This window comes from Ptychodera flava, chromosome 20 (genome assembly GCF_041260155.1).
Source record: "Ptychodera flava strain L36383 chromosome 20, AS_Pfla_20210202, whole genome shotgun sequence".
NCBI lineage: Eukaryota > Metazoa > Hemichordata > Enteropneusta > Ptychoderidae > Ptychodera > Ptychodera flava.
Window position 1 is genome coordinate 15,941,897 of NC_091947.1, and position 18,654 is coordinate 15,960,550.

The 18,654-nt window shown below is 41.2% G+C and overlaps 1 protein-coding gene and 1 long non-coding RNA gene across 2 annotated transcripts in view; one reads left to right on the forward strand and one right to left on the reverse strand.

The window, feature by feature from the left end:
• The window catches only part of LOC139120144 (regulator of G-protein signaling 12-like), a 435,920-nt gene that overhangs the window by 261,832 nt on the left and 155,434 nt on the right, over positions 1-18,654 (reverse strand). The gene's annotated exons all lie outside the window — the stretch shown is intronic.
• LOC139119629 (uncharacterized) lies at positions 541-2,733 on the forward strand. Its single transcript, XR_011548958.1, has 2 exons — positions 541-1,600; positions 2,508-2,733. It is a non-coding gene; the product is annotated as an uncharacterized lncRNA (long non-coding RNA).

Consider the following 18,654-nt stretch of genomic DNA (forward strand, 5'->3'; position numbering starts at 1 on the left):
AAGTTTTTCAGAAATACGATGACCGCTTCCCGTCGCGGATTGACATACATAATGACGTCATTTGTTTACCGGCAGAATTCTAGAACGCGCAAAGCAACATCCGTACGTACGTGACCATCCTACCTCCATGACGTGACCAACAGAGATCAAGGCTGAAATCGAGGTGTATGGAGGACAAAAGCGTGTTGTCAGTTTCTGGTAATTCTTACTGAACAGGCACGCACTTAGTATACACAGGATTTCACTAGAATTTAGAAATAAAAGCTGATGTCACCTGCACGGCCCCACTGTCGCCACGCGCAACTACGATCTGAGTGAGCAGACGTTTTCCTAATCTCGCGCTGGCTTTGTGTACGAATGGAACGTTTGCAGATAGCAACGCGCGTAGAAACCAGAATCGAAATAGTTCAGAAATGCACGCGATTGCTCATATTTGGGCACCGGGCCGGGGCGTGATACGTAAAAAAATGCACGGATCTGAGGGCGCTTTCTCCCATAGCTTCACACAGGCACGTGAATGTAGGTATATGATAAGAACAGTTTACGCGTACACGAAATGTCAAAATTTTGCGACGATCACGACCCTTGACCTTTTGACTTATCGGATATCACATTGCATCTCTCAAATGAGACTGCGCAGAGTTTTTTGAAGTAACGGCTAACAGTTCAGAGCTTCAGTTCAGTTCAGTTCAGTTCGGTTGACGGGATTAGTAATCCTTTCAGGATTCTGGTCATCCCTCTAGACTTCTCTGGTTTCATAGTACAAGTCAATGACGTTTTGAAAGCATTTACTGTTGGCGCTGTAACAACTTCATCTGGCAGACTGTTCCATTCGTTTACTATCCTGCATGAGAAGTAGTACTTCCTGACATCCAGTTTCGCGTGAGTTTTCTGTATTTTGTGAATATGACCTCTCGTTGACCTACTGTGTGGTTTATGGAACTTCAGATTGCAGTGATCAATGTTGGACATTATTTTATACATCTGGATCATATCTCCACGTCGTCTTCTTAAACTTAAAGATGTCAAGTGTAGTTTTTTCAGTCTCTCTTCATATGGTAAATGACGTAAATCTGGTATAAGTCGTGTGGCTCTTCTCTGCACTTTTTCAATCATGTTTATGTCTTTCTGTAGCCATGGTGACCACGCTTGTATGGCATATTCCAGTGATGGTCGGACAAACTGCTTGTATAGTCTCATCATGATGTCTTTTGATTTAAATGAAAATGATCTCTTGATTAATCCCAGAGTCTTGTTTGCTTTTTTCACTGCTTCCGCACATTGACAGGCTGGTTTAAGTGATTCATGAATTGTAACTCCAATGTCTTTTTCTTTTGATACTGTTGCTAGTGAAACTGCATTCATATCGTAGTGAAAGTTCTTCAACTGAATCTTACGAATTATGGCTGATTTCTCGGTCATTTCTACCCCCAGCGACGATACATTTTTAGTCAAAACAGCAAGTGAGTTATGTCTAAGGGGTAATGTTTCAGTAGGCATGAAGGTAAAGTGTATTTCCCCCGCGACAGTGTTGGACCGTGGTTGGATGCAGTGACCAAGACAGCAAGTCGCCGGTTGACGATAATTTCCCATTCATCCGGTTAGTATTTGAAATGCATATTTAAAAATACTCTTATAAAGCTCAAGAGGTAGAAATTTTGATTCCGAATACCTTTTACCTCAAGGAGGTAACACCAACACGTAGCGCCACGAATCGAATACATTTCTATAGTATGTGTGACTTCAGACTATGGACAAAATGGTGGGTGCATTGACTTCACTGTGCACTTGCTGGCGATCGTGACGATGTGAGCCTCACCCATACTCGAAGTCAATCAGATAATGAGTGTGCCTGTTTTTATTCACATTGCAAAATTGGCTCAATAAGCATTTTCAGATGAATTTCTCGCTCGCTTTCAATTTTCCGGGTATGCAAAAAATTAGGCGAAATGAAAATATTAAAAAAAAACTAGATCGTAGGATGAACATGGCTTTGTAAACTTATGATTGTTTGTACCACTAAGTCTTACTTGCAATTTTCTACTTCTTTTATACATGGTTACTGTTAAAATGTATTTTTAATATGATATTGCCAGGTATGAAGCCTTGTATTGAAAGACAAAAAATATTCAGAAATTTGATGCGTCTTCATTTTCAAAGGACAGCAGCTGTAATTTTTAATGAGTTCAATAACTTGTTTGCTACATGTATTACAGACAGTAACATACTTTCTTGTATTGATTCAAATTAGGATGTAATGATGTGACGAGTCTGTAATGAGTACATAAATTAATCAGACCAGTAGCTGTGGCAACTAGTCAAGTCAATACAACGTACACAAGCCCAATACATTTCTAGATATGTTACACTAGATATGTTACCCACATGTAATAAATTCTTCTATGTGTTTACGTAACAAATCACACTCATGTTCTAAAACTATATTGTAAATTTGTTGTCTTAGTAAATGTTGCTAAGTTCATTCTCTTCTTTCTCTTTCATTTCAGTGTGCATGTCAGCCAAGGCCCAAGAGAAATTCGGCAAATATAATCATGACTTACCTAAAGAAGTCTTCAATGTCAAATTTCAAAACAAAATAGGACATGAAAGACGAGACTTATTGGCCAGAGCTAAATGAACTCTTTTAAAAACTTATCTTGGACTAAATCACTTTTCACTTTGTCTGTGGAATTTGTTGAAGCCAAAAATTTATTAAATTTGTCATCAGACTTACAGGTATATTTTGTGCTTTTATTTGGAATGTTGGAAAGGTGAGCCTGCTTGTGTTTGCTGTGTTCAGGTGAGTCTGAGTTGCTTTAACCCTGTTTGGCCTGGCTTAGTTGTAGGCCAAATATAGTTAAATTACATCTCCAACAATTATTTCACATTCACTAAAAGGTCCTGTGTAAAAGTACTTAATTTCACTGGAATTAGCTTTCACTTATTTCTTTTTTGCTTACACCTTCCAAAGATGCAAATGAACTGTGTTAACCAAAATAATCACACAGCAACATAAGTAAAATTAAAATCCAGTGTCAAATTAGTACTTTTCATGGTGCTCTTTTTCTGTCAGAATGATCCTGTCATTCATATGTGCATTCAAAATAACCATTCAAAATGACCATTCGTTCACATACATGTGAATGGTTCAAAATGACCATTCGTTATTCAAAATAACCATTCATTCACATGTTATAACCCTTCGTCCACATGTTATAACCATTCGTTCACATGTATGTGAGTGGCTAGCTCATTTAAATATTTCGGCCTATACACATGTTACCCACGTGCTTCTGAAATGACTGTGGACTGGCTAACTGCCTATTCCCTATGCACATACATTTAGCCATGCCAATTAGCCATGTGAATGCTAATTTCACATGCTACTGACAGGCATTCCTGTTCTATAAGGGTGTCTTGGCAAACATTTTAAGGCTCAATTACCTTTCACGCTGTTTTTCTTGATATTTTAGACATTTTTTATTTCAGTTAGGGCATAGACAGTAGAGAAACGTCTCTTTACTGTCTATGGTTAGAGACGGCAGTCGTCTTTTTTCACTATATGTACGGGTCAGGTTGTTTACATCCATTGTCCTGACTCGATTACCATGATTACCGTTCCATTAAGATTACTCGAGCCGCCGCAGATACCTACTGGGTGACGTGTGCACTACTCGTTAACATGCCTTTGTCCCAAATATTTATCAAGACAAGGATTAAAACAAAAGAACAGGCCAGTTTCCTAAACTGTGGAGTAGAGCTATAGCTCCATGAGTAGAGTAACCGTGGTTTGATGTAACGATCAATAACAGCAGTAATTCTACAGAAAGTCTATTTGGCTTTGGGTCATTTCTATGCATTTATTGGCTATGCAACACTAAAATATTATTGCCAATATCAGGATATATCAAAGTACTATGCTCAGTCACAAAAAATCATACACAAGTGTAATTCTTACCATTCAATGTTTTGTAATTGACCGATATTGACCGCACCATTGACATCGTCATTGACAACTTCCGGGTCTGGCCCGTCGCTGTCTTCATCTGATGCCGGCTATATGGCTCGAATCGATATGTACAATTTGCTGTCCATCTGTTGTGTTAACTCTGAAGTTATTACTGTCGCAATTTTCCTCAATAGTTTCGGAAACGACACTCAGATCAAGGCTATGTTCACTGAGACAATCGGAATCTGCATCAGGTGCAGCAGACGCCATTGCTTTGTACCGGCCTGCGGGCTAACTGTGCGCCTTTGATGACGTACCAACATGGCGGCAGCTTTTTTGCAGAACAATTACAAGTTGACAGTCGATACCGCATCTTAAAATGCAATTTTCATGGACAAAAATGCACTGATGGCAAAGAATTTGACAAGTCAATTATAAATGGATTATGCTACAGCATGAATGGGTCAGAAAAATGCTTTAATTTTCATGTCAGTTGCCCTTTAAAATCGCATGATTTATTTCATTTCTTGTCATCCACTTTCAGCATCAAAATGGTTTCTTCCAGGAAGGGCAGCCAGAAATAGAAGGGAGATCAAATGGACATAACACAGCAGGTGCAGTGTATGTTTATCAGAAACACTGTCAAAGTACTTCCATGTTTTCCTAGGGATATTGGAAGATTGCAAGGGAAACTAATAGGGGCTTATCAAAGTTGGTCTCGGATACAAATTGACGTCGGCAGTAAAACAACTTTACTCCGATACTTGTCCCTGTGTACAAAAAATCAGACCTGTAGATGTATTTGGAAGGCCAGAATTAGATGTGTGCAAAAATAATGAGATGCAGGAACATGCCAAGATCATAGGTCAAGTTCATTCTCAAAATTGTGCTATGCCAATGGGTCCCCTACCCGTCATTGTTCACTAGAAAATAGCCCTCTCGGACTCTTAAATAGGCCAGAATCACCATAGCTTGACAGCATGGCTATAGGGCAAGTCAAAGGTCATTTAAAAATCAGAAAAATATTACAGTAAAAACCCTATCAATTTGACCACCCTTTTAATTTGACCACCTGTTTTTTAGCTACTATAGACTATAGTCTATAGAAGCTATTGGGATGGGTATCCGTCCGGCGTCAGTCTGTATGTATGTATGTAAGTATGTATGTATGTCTGCTTGTGAGGCGTACGTCCACTCAAATATCTTGAGAACAGCAGTACTTATTGATTTGATATTTGTTGTGTAGATGAAAAATATGATTTTGAGTTGTTTTTTTTAATTTTTTGATATGTTGAAAGTATGCAATTAGCGCCAAAAAAAGGCATTTTTGGTAAAAAATCACCTTCTTCATAACCACTGGTCAGATCAGCTTTGATATTTGGTATACAGGTCCCTAGGGATAACCCAACTTAGATTTGTTTAAATTGTGATGAATATGCAAATCTGTATTTTTAAGGAATTTTTTTGTCATTTTTGGTCAAAACTTTATTTTATCAAAACCGCTCGTCTGACAGCTTTGATATCTGGTATACAGGTTCCTACAGATGAACTAAATATGATATATTGAATACATGACAAAATCTGCAATTTTGTTTTTTTGTTGCAATTTTTGCCATTTTTGGTCAAAAGTGTGTTTCTCAAAACTACTTGTCTGATGCCTTTGATATTTGGTATACAGATTCCTTGGGTTGTCTTAGTGTGATGTATTGAAATTTGATGAAATCTTCAATTTTTGTCTTTTGGGTCAATTTTTGCCATTTTTGGTCAAAATATTTGTTTCTCAAAAGTTACTCATCTGATGTCTTTGATATTGGCATACAGGTTCCTAGGCTTTGTCTTAATATAATATAATGAATTATGATGAAATCATCAATTTTGTATTTTTGCAGCTAATTTTGCCATTTTTGGTCAGGCCATCCTGAAATGAGCATCAAAGATATCCACCTTCTTCATCAATGCATGTGTCAGAAAAAGTTTTTCTCTACATAACACAGCAGAGCTCTGTCAACTGTTTGGTCACTTGTTTTTTGAAAACCGCTGGTCAGACAGCTTTAATATTTGGTTTACAGTCCCTAGGATGACCTTAGTGTGATAATTTCATACAGTCAGGAAATACTTAATTTTGTATCCATGTCTATAGTAGCTTCAGGACATTGGCCCTATGTTTTCTCAAAAAATAATTCTATTTTGCCCCTATCAATTCAACCTCCAACAGAAACTGGGACTTTCTCAAACTCTATTAATTCGACCAAATGACAGCCTTCCTTCAGTTGGTGAATGAACGACATTTCAAGACATCGAAAACAACAGCGTTACGAGTATGACGAACCACAGTCAGACAAAAAAGGCAGAAATGAGAACCACAAAGGGCTTTGTAAACGACGTTGAGATTGATTTTCATTCGGTCACATGATTATTTTCGCCGAATGGAAACCGTCTTACTGATTTGAGTGAGCTGGATCTCAGTCGCACTTACAAAATATGCGTGAAGTTTTTCAGCTTGTGTGAAGTAATAACCCTCTAGTCCCTGGTTTTGTAAATATTTTCTCACCTTAATATCAAAGAAAATCAGAATAAATTACCTACTTTCTTCCTTTCTCATCGTCTTTTTGAATTCTTACCATCCCATGTCAACTGAAATTTACAGACTCTTTCTTGTGTGAATCAATATTCCTTCCTAATTTGACAGATATTATGTTCTAAACCACATGTGCTTGTTCCCAAAACACGTAGACAGATGTGCCCCATGCTCTTAAAGGACAAGTTGGCGATAGCTTTTGCGAAACACTGAAAAAATTGCTGAAGAAAAATTGATATGTTACATATCGGCAAGTATGGCCGACGCCGCCCGTGTGTTCTTACCGACTTGTAACAAACTAGTATTTTCTAACGCAAATGGGGACAGTGTCAAAGAAAGACAACGACCTATTTTTTCAAGCTGAAGAAAATGCTCTTTCTGGTTGTGTTAATGAATCAATCAAATATTTTGTTCCAATTAAGTTAATAAATCGTGCACAATCTCGATTCTTAGTTATGGCAATTTTTGTCAACCGATAAAAGTCTTTTCATCTTCAATATTCATTTCTAATTTCACCTATAGTATATATATCCCAACCATCTGTAACTGGTTCTTTTTAAATGTTGACTTGCCTTGTGCACCAAAAGAGATGCTGTATCTTATGCGAAACGATGAAAAAATAGCTGAAGAAATAACCATGTATCCTATCAGTCACTACGGCAGGTGAAACAGAGTAGATTGAAACGCAAATGGGGTGTTATTATAGGAAAGGCAGTGACTTATTTTCAAAGCTAAATAAAATGCTTTCTCTGGTTGTGTAAGTGCATCTGCATCTGCTCTAACCACGAGATGTCTTTATTCTCACTTGTTATGCACCTGGTCATAGTCGTGTCAATATGATTGAACATGCCTGGGCCCCTTGTCAAAGTTTCTTGCTTGTTTGCCGCCCCTACCAAGTACAAATTGCATGTTCACAAAGACAAAGAACAGCACAAGAGATGCGAAAAGGGAAAGTAAAATAAAATGAAACTTTTATACGGTAAAATGCCCTGTTAGTATTCAAATCAAATCGGTTACTTTAATTGAAATAGGGCAAGGGAATACGTCTTTAGAAGTATAGCAAAATGCAACATTGTACTCTCAGGCAGACATGAACATTTCACACTTTTGAAGTTTCGTTTAGGGGGAGGGGGTTTTGATCTAAACGAAGGAATTTCGTTTCTTGAACTTCTGCGACAATCTGAGACGGTCCCTAAGTAAATAAAGGGTCGTGACAGTTGCTAAAATCGCGAGAACAACTGCACGTTTTTCCAGTACCTTTATAGTTCTGTGCTTTCCGTCCCCGTTTTTAAATAGAACAGTCCTATTCCCAAGCACTATTGTTTTAAAACACGTCCACGATGTGCTGTTGATTTTCATTCTTTCGTGCAATTTCATTCGTTTGAAGCAATTATCCTTTCATTTGACTGCTCTGTGGGACTCTTCTGGATATGTGTTTTGGATAAAAACAACTCTACAGTGAAAGACATAAACTTCGACGGTGATAGGTATACAATATCGGTTCGATGTGCGAAGGTATACAGATTACAAGTTATTTTAGAAGTTCTCAAAACCAGTAAAAACAATTCTGCACGCCACTCATTGATAGTGTCTTCTTGTGAACGTCCTTGAATCTGTGGCCGCGACATTGTGTTCGACGGTTGATGATTGGTAGATTAATGTCTCAAATTGGAAGACATGTCACTGATCTGTCGTGTTATTATTAGCATGGTTAGGTAATAGACGGTGTAGTGCGAGACTGTGAAAGTCCACAGCCAAGGGAGCAGGAGCAGTACATCGCATGCTGTCTTACAATGAACAAACCGTCATTTTCCATAGCTACTACATGAAATCCGGCCTCACCGATGTCCCTATCCTGATTCGGAGAGCAACTTTCAAGCTGCATGTTGAGGTTCAGATGTCCAATTTTTTCATATTCAAAAGGCTTATTGATTTACAGAGAACGCATTTCTTGATTTTAGTTTTAACTAAGCATATGAGGGCAATTGAAAATTCAAAGTCAAATAGCTAGTGGAAAAATTCGACGACTCACTCTCACCAGCAGTCGCGATGAAAAACATTTGCAGAGTCTCTGAAGTCAGTATCATTGCTCCGCCATGTTTATTGTTGGTTGTACGGCCAGTTTAAAAGTCATAGACTTTCTTCACAGTAAAATTCATACATATGTAATTGCCATACCACAAAATTCCCTGTGTATTTCAATATGTCTATTTGGAAGCAAAAGCATCACAGACATTTGATTGATCATCAGGTGATGAACTTTCTCCAGGCCATGACATGTCACCAATTGCGAACTTTACCAGTTTTCGAAAGGGTTCAGTTCTTGGACCAGTACTCTTTCTAATCTATGCTTGATCTCATCAAACAATCATTGTCGATCAAATCAAAAAACGTTATTCTTCGTAACAAGCAACTTGTGAGACGGCACAAGACCACTAATTCATTTCCCATAGGCCACCACAGTAGCGTTGAGCTCGATTTTCCTATTTTAAAACATTCAGCGGCACGAATCCTCTTAACAGGTATTAGGTCAATGTCAGCTTAACTACTGATTAATTTTTCGTGTGGGCAAGTCCACGGAAATTTTGAGATAGCGATGAAAATAGCGCCCTCAGTGGTGTTTTTGACAAATTTCAGGCTTATTGTTATGATTTCTATTAGCCCTAGAACTCCTCATATTACCACCAAATGCTTCAGCCATTATTCACAACAGTCTGCATTTTGATTCAGGCAGAAAAATATCTTTACAAAAATTCTTGACGTTAAAGTTCAAACTAAACAAGCATCCATGCAGATATCAAAACTTCAAGGTCTGCACTATTTTTCTTCCAAACTATCTTCGTGGGTAACGAACCCGGAAGTGAATTAGTGATCTTGTGCCAATATAGTGAACCTTAAATTGACAAAAGTGCACAATTTTAACACCAATCAAAGTACTGGTGGATATGACTCAAATACTAAAATAAAAGAAAATTTAACCTTACACTTCAATTGCTACACCTGCCTCAAGACATACATTCATCGGCCCTATGGCAGCAATTTGCGTCACCTCTGTACCAAGCCATATGACACCATATGACATAAAAACACATTCCTGGCAAACAAATTTTGTGTCCCAAACACTCATATCAGAATACTTTTACAATTGCTTAGTTGTGTTCTTCCCAAAAAAGATAATGATTTCACAAATAGTATCTCTCCCCGAAATTAAACCCCGGTTTCAGGGGCCAGGCCTATTTTCATCGACTTTTTACGGAAATTTTGAATAATAAATTTCTCTGTAGAAAACCGCTATGAATGGATTTGCACGAATTTTTGATATAAAAGAAAGAAATTGTATACGGATAGTTTTCAATCGGATTCGAACCCAACATACGGCATCAGTCGCCTAGCTGAGAGGCCTGAGACAGAACCAGTCGGCTAAATCTCCACTCCAATAAAAAGAGTGGTTCAATAGCCGGCTAAGTTGTTACATTTTTCTGACTGAGACCTCTCAACACGTTGCAGAGTTCGTGAAGCACTCACGCACGCATGCTCACTATCATACATCGCACATACACACTTTATCGAAGCGAAGAAACGAATTTCATCGCTTTAACTGGGCGAACGATAACCTCGGGGACAATTCTGTCCACCAGCAGTGTTACCGACCCAGGATAGAAAATACGGATAGTTTTCAATCGGATTCGAACCCACAACATATGGCATCAGTCGCCTAGCTGAGAGGCCTGAGACAGAACCAGTCGGCTAAATCTCCACTCCCAATAAAAAGAGTGGTTCAATAGCCGGCTAAGTTGTTACATTTTTCTGACTGAGACCTCTCAACACGTTGCAGAGTTCGTGAAGCACTCACGCACGCATGCTCACTATCATACATCGCACATACACACTTTATCGAAGCGAAGAAACGAATTTCATCGCTTTAACTGGGCGAACGATAACCTCGGGGACAATTCTGTCCACCAGCAGTGTTACCGACCCAGGATAGAAAATACGGATAGTTTTCAATCGGATTCGAACCCACAACATACGGCATCAGTCGCCTAGCTGAGAGGCCTGAGACAGAACCAGTCGGCTAAATCTCCACTCCCAAAAAAAGAGTGGTTCAATAGCCGGCTAAGTTGTACATTTTTCTGACTGAGACCTCTCAACACGTTGCAGAGTTTGTGAAGCACTCACGCACGCATGCTCACTATCATACATCGCACATACACACTTTATCGAAGCGAAGAAACGAATTTCATCGCTTTAACTGGGCGAACGATAACCTCGGGGACAATTCTGTCCACCAGCAGTGTTACCGACCCAGGATAGAAAATACGGATAGTTTTCAATCGGATTCGAACCCACAACATACGGCATCAGTCGCCTAGCTGAGAGGCCTGAGACAGAACCAGTCGGCTAAATCTCCACTCCCAATAAAAAGAGTGGTTCAATAGCCGGCTAAGTTGTTACATTTTTCTGACTGAGACCTCTCAACACGTTGCAGAGTTCGTGAAGCACTCACGCACGCATGCTCACTATCATACATCGCACATACACACTTTATCGAAGCGAAGAAACGAATTTCATCGCTTTAACTGGGCGAACGATAACCTCGGGGACAATTCTGTCCACCAGCAGTGTTACCGACCCAGGATAGAAAATACGGATAGTTTTCAATCGGATTCGAACCCACAACATACGGCATCAGTCGCCTAGCTGAGAGGCCTGAGACAGAACCAGTCGGCTAAATCTCCACTCCCAATAAAAAGAGTGGTTCAATAGCCGGCTAAGTTGTTACATTTTTCTGACTGAGACCTCTCAACACGTTGCAGAGTTCGTGAAGCACTCCACGCACGCATGCTCACTATCATACATCGCACATACACACTTTATCGAACATATCGAAGCGAAGAAACGAATTTCATCGCTTTAACTGGGCGAACGATAACCTCGGGGACAATTCTGTCCACCAGCAGTGTTACCGACCCAGGATAGAAAATACGGATAGTTTTCAATCGGATTCGAACCCACAACATACGGCATCAGTCGCCTAGCTGAGAGGCCTGAGACAGAACCAGTCGGCTAAATCTCCACTCCCAATAAAAAGAGTGGTTCAATAGCCGGCTAAGTTGTTACATTTTTCTGACTGAGACCTCTCAACACGTTGCAGAGTTCGTGAAGCACTCACGCACGCATGCTCACTACATACATCGCACATACACACTTTATCGAAGCGAAGAAACGAATTTCATCGCTTTAACTGGGCGAACGATAACCTCGGGGACAATTCTGTCCACCAGCAGTGTTACCGACCCAGGATAGAAAATACGGATAGTTTTCAATCGGATTCGAACCCACAACATACGGCATCAGTCGCCTAGCTGAGAGGCCTGAGACAGAACCAGTCGGCTAAATCTCCACTCCCAATAAAAAGAGTGGTTCAATAGCCGGCTAAGTTGTTACATTTTTCTGACTGAGACCTCTCAACACGTTGCAGAGTTCGTGAAGCACTCACGCACGCATGCTCACTATCATACATCGCACATGCACACTTTATCGAAGCGAAGAAACGAATTTCATCGCTTTAACTGGGCGAACGATAACCTCGGGGACAATTCTGTCCACCAGCAGTGTTACCGACCCAGGATAGAAAATACGATAGTTTTCAATCGGATTCGAACCCACAACATACGGCATCAGTCGCCTAGCTGAGAGGCCTGAGACAGAACCAGTCGGCTAAATCTCCACTCCCAATAAAAGAGTGGTTCAATAGCCGGCTAAGTTGTTACATTTTTCTGACTGAGACCTCTCAACACGTTGCAGAGTTCGTGAAGCACTCACGCACGCATGCTCACTATCATACATCGCACATACACACTTTATCGAAGCGAAGAAACGAATTCATCGCTTTAACTGGGCGAACGATAACCTCGGGGACAATTCTGTCCACCAGCAGTGTTACCGACCCAGGATAGAAAATACGGATAGTTTTCAATCGGATTCGAACCCACAACATACGGCATCAGTCGCCTAGCTGAGAGGCCTGAGACAGAACCAGTCGGCTAAATCTCCACTCCCAAAAAAAGAGTGGTTCAATAGCCGGCTAAGTTGTTACATTTTTCTGACTGAGACCTCTCAACACGTTGCAGAGTTCGTGAAGCACTCACGCACGCATGCTCACTATCATACATCGCACATACACACTTTATCGAAGCGAAGAACGAATTTCATCGCTAATATAATAATAATAATATAATAATAATAATTGCTGTATGTCTAAGCAATAAAAGTACTGGTTTGACAAATTAAGTTGAATTAGGAGAGAAATTGACAAAAAGCTATGCCATACCCCTATTCCTGACTGAGTCCAATATGGCCGCCAGCAGGGATTTGGGCCCCCCAAGTATATCAAAATTAGTGTCTGAGCTGGTTTCCACATACCTTTATATTTCCAAGTATTGTTCGATGTAATAGAAAGTGAAAAAGGTTGCTATTTTTCAGCATAGGACATCATACGTACTGAAATATGTCCCCCTATAGGGCTTCCTATGGGCCGTCAATTAGGCACAAGACCACTAATTCATTCCCATAGGCCACCACAGTAGCGTTGAGCTCGATTTTCCTATTTTAAAACATTCAGCGGCACGAATCCTCTTAACAGGTATTAGGTCAATGTCAGCCTAACTACTGATTAATTTTTCGTGTGTGTGTTTTTGACAAATTTCAGGCTTATTGTTATGATTTCTATTAGCCCTAGAACACCTCATATTACCACCAAATGCTTCAGCCATTATTCACAACAGTCTGCATTTTGATTCAGGCAGAAAAATATCTTTACAAAAATTCTTGACGTTAAAGTTCAAACTAAACAAGCATCCATGCAGATATCAAAACTTCAAGGTCTGCACTATTTTTCTTCCGAACTATCTTCGTGGGTAACGAACCCGAAGTGAATTAGTGATCTTGTGCCAATATAGTGAACCTTAAATTGACAAAAGTGCACAATTTTAACACCAATCAAAAGTACTGGTGGATATGACTCAAATACTAAAATAAAAGAAAATTTAACCTTACACTTCAATTGCTACACCTGCCTCAAGACATACATTCATCGGCCCTATGGCAGCCATTTGCGTCACCTCTGTACCAAGCCATATGACACCATATGACATAAAAACACATTCCTGGCAAACAAATTTTGTGTCCCAAACACTCATATCAGAATACTTTTACAATTGCTTAGTTGGTTCTTCCCAAAAAAGATAATGATTTCACAAATAGTATCTCTCCCCGAAATTAAACCCCTGTTTCAGGGGCCAGGCCTATTTTCATCGACTTTTTACGGAAATTTTGAATAATAAATTTCTCTGTAGAAAACCGCTATGAATGGATTTGCACGAATTTTTGATATAAAAGAAAGAATGTATACGGATAGTTTTCAATCGGATTCGAACCCACAACATACGGCATCAGTCGCCTAGCTGAGAGGCCTGAGACAGAACCAGTCGGCTAAATCTCCACTCCATAAAAGAGTGGTTCAATAGCCGGCTAAGTTGTCACATTTTTCTGACTGAGACCGCTCAACACGTTGCAGAGTTCGTGAAGCACTCACGCACGCATGCTCACTATCATACATCGCACATACACACTTTATCGAAGCGAAGAAACGAATTTCATCGCTTTAACTGGGCGAACGATAACCTCGGGGACAATTCTGTCCACCAGCAGTGTTACCGAACCCAGGATAGAAAATACGGATAGTTTTCAATCGGATTCGAACCCACAACATACGGCATCAGTCGCCTAGCTGAGAGGCCTGAGACAGAACCAGTCGGCTAAATCTCCACTCCCAATAAAAAGAGTGGTTCAATAGCCGGCTAAGTTGTTACATTTTTCTGACTGAGACCTCTCAACACGTTGCAGAGTTCGTGAAGCACTCACGCACGCATGCTCACTATCATACATCGCACATACACACTTTATCGAAGCGAAGAAACGAATTTCATCGCTTTAACTGGCGAACGATAACCTCGGGGACAATTCTGTCCACCAGCAGTGTTACCGACCCAGGATAGAAAATACGGATAGTTTTCAATCGGATTCGAACCCACAACATACGGCATCAGTCGCCTAGCTGAGAGGCCTGAGACAGAACCAGTCGGCTAAATCTCCACTCCCAAAAAGAGTGGTTCAATAGCCGGCTAAGTTGTTACATTTTTCTGACTGAGACCTCTCAACACGTTGTAGAGTTCGTGAAGCACTCACGCACGCATGCTCACTATCATACATCGCACATACACACTTTATCGAAGCGAAGAAACGAATTTCATCGCTTTAACTGGGCGAACGATAACCTCGGGGACAATTCTGTCCACCAGCAGTGTTACCAACCCAGGATAGAAAATACGGATAGTTTTCAATCGGATTCGAACCCACAACATACGGCATCAGTCGCCTAGCTGAGAGGCCTGAGACAGAACCAGTCGGCTAAATCTCCACTCCCAATAAAAGAGTGTGTCAATAGCCGGCTAAGTTGTTACATTTTTCTGACTGAGACCTCTCAACACGTTGAGAGTTCGTGAAGCACTCACGCACGCATGCTCACTATCATACATCGCACATACACACTTTATCGAAGCGAAGAAACGAATTTCATCGCTTTAACTGGGCGAACGATAACCTCGGGGACAATTCTGTCCACCAGCAGTGTTACCGACCCAGGATAGAAAATACGGATAGTTTTCAATCGGATTCGAACCCACAACATACGGCATCAGTCGCCTAGCTGAGAGGCCTGAGACAGAACCAGTCGGCTAAATCTCCACTCCCAATAAAAAGAGTGGTTCAATAGCCGGCTAAGTTGTTACATTTTTCTGACTGAGACCTCTCAACACGTTGCAGAGTTCGTGAAGCACTCACGCACGCATGCTCACTATCATACATCGCACATACACACTTTATCGAAGCGAAGAAACGAATTTCATCGCTTTAACTGGGCGAACGATAACCTCGGGGACAATTCTGTCCACCAGCAGTGTTACCAACCAGGATAGAAAATACGGATAGTTTTCAATCGGATTCGAACCCACAACATACGGCATCAGTCGCCTAGCTGAGAGGCCTGAGACAGAACCAGTCGGCTAAATCTCCACTCCCAATAAAAAGAGTGGTTCAATAGCCGGCTAAGTTGTTACATTTTTCTGACTGAGACCTCTCAACACGTTGCAGAGTTTGTGAAGCACTCACGCACGCATGCTCACTACTACATCGCACATACACACTTTATCGAAGCGAAGAAACGAATTTCATCGCTTTAACTGGGCGAACGATAACCTCGGGGACAATTCTGTCCACCAGCAGTGTTACCAACCCAGGATAGAAAATACGGATAGTTTTCAATCGGATTCGAACCCACAACATACGGCATCAGTCGCCTAGCTGAGAGGCCTGAGACAGAACCAGTCGGCTAAATCTCCACTCCCAATAAAAGAGTGGTTCAATAGCCGGCTAAGTTGTTACATTTTTCTGACTGAGACCTCTCAACACGTTGCAGAGTTCGTGAAGCACTCACGCACGCATGCTCACTATCATACATCGCACATACACACTTTATCGAAGCGAAGAAACGAATTTCATCGCTTTAACTGGGCGAACGATAACCTCGGGGACAATTCTGTCCACCAGCAGTGTTACCGACCCAGGATAGAAAATACGGATAGTTTTCAATCGGATTCGAACCCACAACATACGGCATCAGTCGCCTAGCTGAGAGGCCTGAGACAGAACCAGTCGGCTAAATCTCCACTCCCAAAAAGAGTGGTTCAATAGCCGGCTAAGTTGTTACATTTTTCTGACTGAGACCTCTCAACACGTTGCAGAGTTCGTGAAGCACTCACGCACGCATGCTCACTATCATACATCGCACATACACACTTTATCGAAGCGAAGAAACGAATTTCATCGCTTTAACTGGGCGAACGATAACCTCGGGGACAATTCTGTCCACCAGCAGTGTTACCGACCCAGGATAGAAAATACGGATAGTTTTCAATCGGATTCGAACCCACAACATACGGCATCAGTCGCCTAGCTGAGAGGCCTGAGACAGAACAGTCGGCTAAATCTCCACTCCCAATAAAAGAGTGGTTCAATAGCCGGCTAAGTTGTTACATTTTTCTGACTGAGACCTCTCAACACGTTGCAGAGTTCGTGAAGCACTCACGCACGCATGCTCACTATCATACATCGCACATACACACTTTATCGAAGCGAAGAAACGAATTTCATCGCTTTAACTGGGCGAACGATAACCTCGGGGACAATTCTGTCCACCAGCAGTGTTACCGACCCAGGATAGAAAATACGGATAGTTTTCAATCGGATTCGAACCCACAACATACGGCATCAGTCGCCTAGCTGAGAGGCCTGAGACAGAACCAGTCGGCTAAATCTCCACTCCCATAAAAAGAGTGGTTCAATAGCCGGCTAAGTTGTTACATTTTTCTGACTGAGACCTCTCAACACGTTGCAGAGTTCGTGAAGCACTCACGCACGCATGCTCACTACATCGCACATACACACTTTATCGAAGCGAAGAAACGAATTTCATCGCTTTAACTGGGCGAACGATAACCTCGGGGACAATTCTGTCCACCAGCAGTGTTACCGACCCAGGATAGAAAATACGGATAGTTTTCAATCGGATTCGAACCCACAACATACGGCATCAGTCGCCTAGCTGAGAGGCCTGAGACAGAACCAGTCGGCTAAATCTCCACTCCCAAAAAAGAGTGGTTCAATAGCCGGCTAAGTTGTTACATTTTTCTGACTGAGACCTCTCAACACGTTGCAGAGTTCGTGAAGCACTCACGCACGCATGCTCACTATCATACATCGCACATACACACTTTATCGAAGCGAAGAAACGAATTTCATCGCTTTAACTGGGCGAACGATAACCTCGGGGACAATTCTGTCCACCAGCAGTGTTACCGAACCCAGGATAGAAAATACGGATAGTTTTCAATCGGATTCGAACCCACAACATACGGCATCAGTCGCCTAGCTGAGAGGCCTGAGACAGAACCAGTCGGCTAAATCTCCACTCCCATAAAAGAGTGGTTCAATAGCCGGCTAAGTTGTTACATTTTTCTGACTGAGACCTCTCAACACGTTGTAGAGTTCGTGAAGCACTCACGCACGCATGCTCACTATCATACATCGCACATACACACTTTATCGAAGCGAAGAAACGAATTTCATCGCTTTAACTGGGCGAACGATAACCTCGGGACAATTCTGTCCACCAGCAGTGTTACCGACCCAGGATAGAAAATACGGATAGTTTTCAATCGGATTCGAACCCACAACATACGGCATCAGTCGCCTAGCTGAGAGGCCTGAGACAGAACCAGTCGGCTAAATCTCCACTCCCAATAAAAAGAGTGGTTCAATAGCCGGCTAAGTTGTTACATTTTTCTGACTGAGACCTCTCAACACGTTGCAGAGTTCGTGAAGCACTCACGCACGCATGCTCACTATCATACATCGCACATACACACTTTATCGAAGCGAAGAAACGAATTTCATCGCTAATATAATAATAATAATATAATAATAATAATTGCTGTATGTCTAAGCAATAAAAGTACTGGTTTGACAAATTAAGTTGAATTAGGAGAGAAATTGACAAAAAGCTATGCCATACCCCTATTCCTGACTGAGTCCAATATGGCCGCCAGCAGGGATTTGGGCCCCCCAAGTATATCAAAATTAGTGTCTGAGCTGGTTTCCGCATACCTTTATATTTCCAAGTATTGTTCGATGTAATAGAAAGTGAAAAAGGTTGCTATTTTTCAGCATAGGACATCATACGTACTGAAATATGTCCCCCTATAGGGCTTCCTATGGGCCGTCAATTAGGCACAAGACCACTAATTCATTTCCCATAGGCCACCACAGTAGCGTTGAGCTCGATTTTCCTATTTTAAAACATTCAGCGGCACGAATCCTCTTAAACAGGTATTAGGTCAATGTCAGCCTAACTACTGATTAATTTTTCGTGTGTGGTGTTTTTGACAAATTTCAGGCTTATTGTTATGATTTCTATTAGCCCTAGAACTCCTCATATTACCACCAAATG